This window comes from Hyalella azteca, unplaced genomic scaffold, assembly GCF_000764305.2.
Source record: "Hyalella azteca isolate HAZT.00-mixed unplaced genomic scaffold, Hazt_2.0.2 contig6628, whole genome shotgun sequence".
Taxonomy (NCBI): Eukaryota; Metazoa; Arthropoda; class Malacostraca; order Amphipoda; family Hyalellidae; genus Hyalella; species Hyalella azteca.
This window is the reverse complement of record NW_025936784.1, coordinates 1,977-9,876: the sequence shown is the minus strand read 5'-3', so window position 1 is coordinate 9,876 and position 7,900 is coordinate 1,977.

Genomic DNA, 7,900 nt, shown 5'->3' with positions numbered 1-7,900 from the left:
GTGTAAAGCTGTGTGTACAGCTGTGTGTACAGCTGTGTGTACAGCTGTGTGTACAGTTGTGTGTACAGCTGTGTGTACAGCTGTTTGTGCAGCTGTGTGTGCAGCTGTGTGTACAGCTGTGTGTACAGCTGTGTGTACAGCTGTGTACAGCTGTGTGTACAGCTGTGTGTGCAGCTGTGTGTACAGCTGTGTGTACAGCTGTGTACAACTGTGTGTACAGCTGTGTGTACAGCTGTGTGTACAGCTGTGTGTACAGCTTTGTGTACAGCTGTGTGTACAGCTGTGTGTACAGCTGTGTGTACAGCTGTGTGTACAGCTGTGTGTGCAGCTTTGAGTACGGCTGTGTGTACAGCTGTGTGTACGGCTGTGTGTACGGCTGTGTGTACAGTTGCCTGTGCAGCTTTGAGTACAGCTGTGTGTACAGCTGCGTGTACAGCTGCGTGTACAGCTGTTTAAATATTAATATCCGATAAAACTATTGTTAATAATAACATAATATATAAATATAATAGTCTTTAATATAATATTAAAGATAAACTCAATATTACCACTGGTTTTCATGTTAATGTGGTCCACGATATTGAAATCTAAAATAATTTATGTTTAAATATTCAGTATATTTTATAAGAGCAAAAAAATTAAGGCATATAACAGCGAATTTTTTTGTGATAATTCTCAGATAAAAATGACGTCTAACATTAAATTAAAAAGAAGTTACTTCTAAAGAATCATTTTAAAAAACTTAACATCGATAAGAAAAGATCCTATTTGAATTTTAAAATGTTCGATTAGCCAATAACACTTTAATTATCTCTTCAATATTATTCAGAACAATTGTCATTATTTATTATTGTATATTGAACATGTAAGGAAATAATAGCGTGATAATTGTATATGATTATATATATTCTGTTGTTCAAGAAAAAAATAATCGCAAAAAAAAATTTTTTTTCCTCGAATTAATGAACTACCTAATATGAAGGTTCATGAATTGCGTCTAAAATTCTTGAATTTCAAAAGGCCAAATTTCATTAATTCACGATATACATAAAATGAAGGTTTCTGTGATATTTTATCGAAGAAAAATATAATTTTTACAAAGAATTTCATTGTACGTATGTGATTTGTAATGAGCAATGTATTAACCGACAGCAGATGAATAATTGTGATAAAATTCAGATTTATTCATCAATGTATGATGAACGGCGTTCGTTTACCGAAGTGATGAATGTCATTAGGCTGAAGGGTGATGAATAGCACCACCCAGCGGGGGGTGGCGGCCGGTAATGAGTAATATTCATCAGTATTCATGAGTATTCATGAGCGGTATTCATGAGAGTGTGGTATTCATCCAGAAGCCCATAAGACCGAGGCTATCGGTGATGGATCTGCGGGTGAGGGGAGGGAGGGAAGATAATTTAAAATTTCGCATAGGCCAATTCCACAGCAAAATATATTTATTTTTAATTCGATCAATAACAGCACGCAACAACCAGAACAACAATATCAACACCACCTACAATAACAATAGCGATAACACTAACATTAGTGATAACAATAACAGCTGCGATAAAAATAACAACAGCGAGAATAAATAGCAACAGCGATAGCAAAAACAACAGCGATAACAATGATAACAACGATAACAATGACAACAGCGATAACAGTAACAGCGATAACAATAAGAACAGCGATAACAATAACAACAGCGATAACAATAACATCAGCGATAACAATAACATCAGCGACAACAATTACATCAGCAGCAATAACAACAACAACAGTAACAACAACAACATCAATAACAATAACAACAGTAGCGATATTTATAACAATAACAATAACAACAACAACCGCAATAACATCAACAAAAGCAATAACAATAACAACAACAGCGATAACAATAACAACAGCGATAACAATAACAACAACAGCGGCCGTCATGCCCCAGCAGCCGCTGTTATCGCCAGCATCGCGCGTCGCCGCCATTGACGCATGAAAACAAAATGTAAAAAAACGAAACAAAAAAAATCTGCGCGACATTTACGAAAAATCAAAAAAAGATCGGCAAAAAATTTCATGAGATCGATTAATCGCCATGTTTCTCATTTTATTAATAATTCGCCAGGCCTTTAATTTTATTAATAAATCGCCAGGTTACTCGTTTAAAACAATGTTATTCCTACGGGAGCGTGCAAACCATGATGATTTTAATGGCTAAATTGATGGTTTTATTCAACGTATTTCTACGCTCAAGGAAATGAATGAGGCTTTGTCTAAATAATGATTCTTTTCTTGCCCTTGGGTGGGTCATCCTGACCCACCCAATGCAATGGTATTCCTATGGACTAAAAAATTTTCATAGTGTGATTAATTGCATCTGCTCATAATGCTATTCGTACGAAGCAAAATTCAATCAAATTCAGCCCGAAATCAATGATTACATCTCATAATGCTATTCGTACGAAGCAAAATTCAATCTAATTAAGCCCGAAATCAATGATTTCATCTCGTAATGCTATTCGTACGAGGCAAAATTCAATCAAATTCAGCCTGAAATCAATGATTTCATCTCGTAATGCTATTCGTACGAAGCAAAATTCAATCAAATTCAGCCCGAAATCAATGATTAAATCTCGTAATGCTATTCGTACGAGAAAATGAAGCATGGCGTAGGTAGAGCACCTGCCTTCTTATCGAAGTTATTTTCGGCGTAATTAGTTTCTTATCGCGCGGTAATTAATGAAGGTAACACAATAGCCAGGTAATTATTCGGGGTAACACAATAGAGAGGTAATTATCAGGCACTGCGTTATTACGGGCCATTGTTACGGGCCATTGTTACGGGCCATTGTTACGGGCCATTGTTACGGGGCCAGCGCCCCGTAGGTACATGTTGGGTACGGTGTCCACGTAAGGTACGTACCACGTACCCAACACGTGCCCCGTACCATACATCCAGAATAACACGTTATTGTTTACATAACCAGCAAGGTAAATGTTAAATAACCAGCAAGTTAAATGTTAAATAACCAGCAAGTAAAATGGTTCATTCCTTTGGAGCAGAAAAAAAATTGTAGAATGGTTTGGAATTAAATAACCAGCAAGTTAAATGTTAAATAACCAGCAAGTTAAATGTTAAATATGTTAAATAACCAGCAAGGTAAATGTTAAATAACCAGCAAGGTAAATGTTAAATAACCAGCAAGGTAAATGTTAAATAACCAGCAAGTTAAATTTTAAATAACCAGCAAGTTAAAGGTTAAATAACCAGCAAGTTAAATGTTAAATAACCAGCAAGTTAAATGTTAAATAACCAGCAAGTTAAATGCTAAATAACCAGCAAGTTAAATGTTAAATATGTTAAATAACCAGCAAGTTTAATGTTAAATAACCAGCAAGTTAAATGTTAAATAACCAGCAAGTTACATGTTAAATATGTTAAATAACCAGCAAGTTTAATGTTAAATAACCAGCAATTTAAATGTTAAATAACCAGCAAGTTAAATGTTAAATATGTTAAATAACCAGCAAGTTTAATGTTGAACAACCAGCAAGTTTAATGTTAAATAACCAGCAAGTTAAATGTTAAATAACCAGCAAATTAAATGGTTCAGTCCAATGGATCAGAAAAAAATTGTAGAATGGTTTGAAATGTAAACATCTCTACGAAGGAATGTTGATATTCCTGCATTTACATTTTTTGTTGACTAATTATTGAAATTTATATAATTATGTTGTTTAATTGAACATTTCTAATTAAAATGTAAATTAAAAATTATTGTATATTTCGCAGTCACTAACTCTACAAGAATAATCGTCACCTATTGGCCAGTTTTCAACCGTTGAAACAGAAAGAATTCAGCCAGATTTTTTGAAAAAAGTCTTCAAAAAAATTCTGTTGAATCCTCTCTGTTTCAACGGAAGAAAAGAGACAAAACCCGTGGTTGTTATATATACATTAATTTTTAATTGGTGTAGTTCGGCAGAACTACATAACAACAGTGATAAAAACAACAACAGTTATAACAAGAACAACAACAGCGACAAAAAAAAGCAACAACAGCAATAAAAATAAAAACAGAGATAATAATAACAACAGCGATAACAATAACAACAGCGATAGCAATAACAAAGGCGATAACAATAACAACATTGATAAAAATAACAACAGTGATAACAAAAACAACAGCGATAACAATAACAACAATGTCTTCAATCAAATTTGCATAAAAAATTAATTTTTAATGAGATAGTTAAGTAAGATAATTTTAATAAGAAATTTTTTTAGAATATATACATGATGACTCAGGGTTCTGGGGTTTAAGTGATGTATCACACACAGAAATAAGCTACTCTTTGTCCAAATGGCGATGCACTTTTCGCCCTTATGTGAGTCATCCTGACTCATTTTGGCTTTGAAGAAGAGCGTATCAGTGCTACGAGCGGGAAGTATGTCACTATTTGGACAATATGAATATTAATTTTTCTTAGTGTAGGGATGAGAATTGCAATTTTTGGGTCAATCCGTTAACATTTTTTGGAGGTCTCAACGGTAGTTTATTTTTGGTTTCCTAGATTTTCAGTTTACTTCAAACCGCAAATAAGGAAATAGTTGATGAATTTTCGAACTGCGCTGAAAATGTGACTAATATTTTTCTTGGTGTTGCTGACAACGCAGCTCATCTCTCGAATTTGGAATATTTTTCGAAATTTTGTATTACTCGCTTCGAAAAACTAATGTTTGTGTAGTGCATAATTTTGCAGAAAAATGCGCGCTTTACATTTAAACAATTGAATTTCACTAGGGCTGGAAAATTCCAGAAATTTTGCAATCCAAATCTTTATTTTCTCGTTATCCCTAATCGCGTAAATAATAATGAAGCTTATGTGTTCTAAATGAAAAAGACGTTATAATTAAAAAATTCCTAATTAAAAATAAATTGCATTTCTGTACTTTTCGCTTTTTTTCCCGCTAAAAATAAATTTTCAATTTAAATTTCACCGCACCAACTTTAACAGATTTATGAGATAATTAAAAAAATTATTTCAAAAATATTTGTTATTATATGCAAAAATCAAAAAAACTTGTTATTTTACACGAAAATTAAAAAAACTCCTTGTTATTTTCCGCAAAATAAAAAAAAACATTGATATTATACAAAAAGTATTATAAAATACTAATTTTCCCCACATAAAATATCAACACAATATTCGTGTTGACATAATGACAGAGCAGGTAACAGTTACTCAGGTAACAATTACCCAGGTAATTAATTATAAAATGACACACAACATCAAGAGTATCGCGTTACGAATGTGACGCCACATTTACTTCGTTACGCAACGAAACTCGGAGATTTGCGTAAGCGTATCGGACTACAACCCCAACCCCTCAACCCCTTATAACCCCTCAACCCCTCAACCCTCCAACCCCTTTTAATTATCGAAAATTTTGACATAATCTCAGGATCTGAATTTAATAATCTAAATTACAACAATATAATTGATAATTACCTTAATTATGAAAATTATTATAGTATGATTTATTAATAAATAATGATATATTATGAGATGGTCGTTTAATGATTACTGAATGGTGGTTTAATAAATATTAATTTTCTGATAAATAATGATTTATTAATAAATGATTGTTGATTAGTAAATGATTGATAAGTATTTGCAATTACGACGAATCGGTATAATATAAATTTGGTAATTAATTACTTTTATTTGATTATATATTATTGTATTGATTATATATTTATATTATATAATTAATACAATATAATATAAGAATGACAAATTTAAGTAAATTTAAGCAGATGCTTCGAATACAAATTCCATTATTATTAATTTGAATTTAAATTAACGATTTAATTTCCCGATATTTTCACATTCTCCCGATATTTTTCATAATGAAACAGTTTTAACGCTAAAATTTTCTCAATTTTACCCCGTTATTAGACATATCATTTAATTTTATAATTTATTATGAATCTTTTGAAGGTTGATTATCCCGGGGCGTTAAGCCGGGCGATTAATAACGGCTTTATTGGCTCAGTGGAAATATTGGCTAATCAGAAGCCCGTATTAATTGACCTTCTGATTAATCTTGCGAAGATTATTAGCTCTATAAATTAGGCTGGACCGCCGCTCTGATTGGTGGGTTGAATTTGTTGTGTTTGCTGGGTTGAGTTTGTTGTGTTTGCTGGGTTGAATTTGTTGTGTTTGCTGGGTTGAATTTGTTGTGTTTGCTGGGTTGAATTTGTTGTGTAGGCGAGAATTTGTGTTGATATTACCCACACTTGTGTAGTTTGTGTGGAAAGTTTGATATTCGTGAAGTTTTTTTTCAAAATTGAAATTGATTAGAGTGAGGAAATTTGTTTCTTATGGAATAAAATTTAGTTCCGTTAAAAAAGAATACGTCGTCATAAATCCAAAAAATGGGTTTTGAAATAAAAATAATTACTTATTTTATTGCAAGTTTTTAATCATGAAGATAAATTTCTGTGAAGTGAGCGTTGTAAGCGAAACACGATCATTAATATTATAACCAGTCCAATTATTCATATAATTATTAAACTTATACAATAGATATTCATACTCAGCAACTTTAATCATACCTTATGAATAGCGTAAAAATATCACAAATTTACTGAATATTACAAAACTTCATTTTAACTAATCCAGCGAATTCGGCCATTAAAACGCATTTTAAGCGCGCTAAAAGTAAGGTATGCGAAATGTAATAAATTTAAATGATTTGCTAACCGAACGATGAAATTTCGTTTGAATGTAAAATTAAAAAAGATAATAAAAAAGATAATAAAAAAATAACAATAAAAATTAAAATCTTTATTATTAATATTAAAATCTTTTTATTATAAATAAAAAGATAATAAAAAAGTCATTAAAATTCACACATGAAAACAGCGTGCTTTAAAAAATTTTAAGCTTAATTTAAAATTTTTTAAGCTTAAGTAAGGAAAACGGCTTTTTTTTTAAATCAACCTGCAGAAGAAATGTAATGACAAAAAATGGTATCTTGAATTAACCATTAATCGAAGATTAAATAATCGCCGAATTAACGCGTTTGGTTTAACGAGTTCACACTCAGCGAGGCAGGATCAAGCCACCTCATTAAGCTCATTAGCGGCAATAATTAGTAGGTGAGACATGCAATTAATGCGGTCACCTAATTTATTTAATTTGGGATCTGACAAACAAATTATTAATTTCAATAATTGTAATTTAAATTACAGATTTGTTACTTTCGTCAGAAAATATAATTTCGCAAATCAGATTACTGGATTACTCGAATCCGGATACTGAATTACTCTGATCCAGAGACTGGATTACTCTGATCCGGAGACTGGATTACTCTGATCCGGAGACTGGATTACTCTGATCCGGAGACTGGATTACTCTGATCCGGATACTGGATTACTCTGATCCAGAGACTGGATTACTCTGATCCGGAGACTGGATTACACTGATCCGGAGACTGGATTACTCTGATCCGGAGACTGGATTACTCTGATGGATTAGAGTAATGCACGTACAGAGTTAATTTGATCCAGAAACTTTACTAATAAATGTGCTGGATTAATATAAATTGAGGCTTTGTGGATTTCTTTATTGAAAGTATTTATTTATTATTATTATTTATTCATTCATTAAATTATTCAATATTAAATCATCAGAGGAAAATTATTTGAAAGACAAAATCGAATACAAAAATCATACAAATTATTTAAATTAAATTTTAAATATTAAATTATTAACAAATTATTTAAATTAAATGCAAGTCTATAACTCTTCTTGGTGTGGTACAAATTCTGATCTTGATAATTAAATCAAGTAATTATGAAATACATAGTAAAATAATTTCTCTATT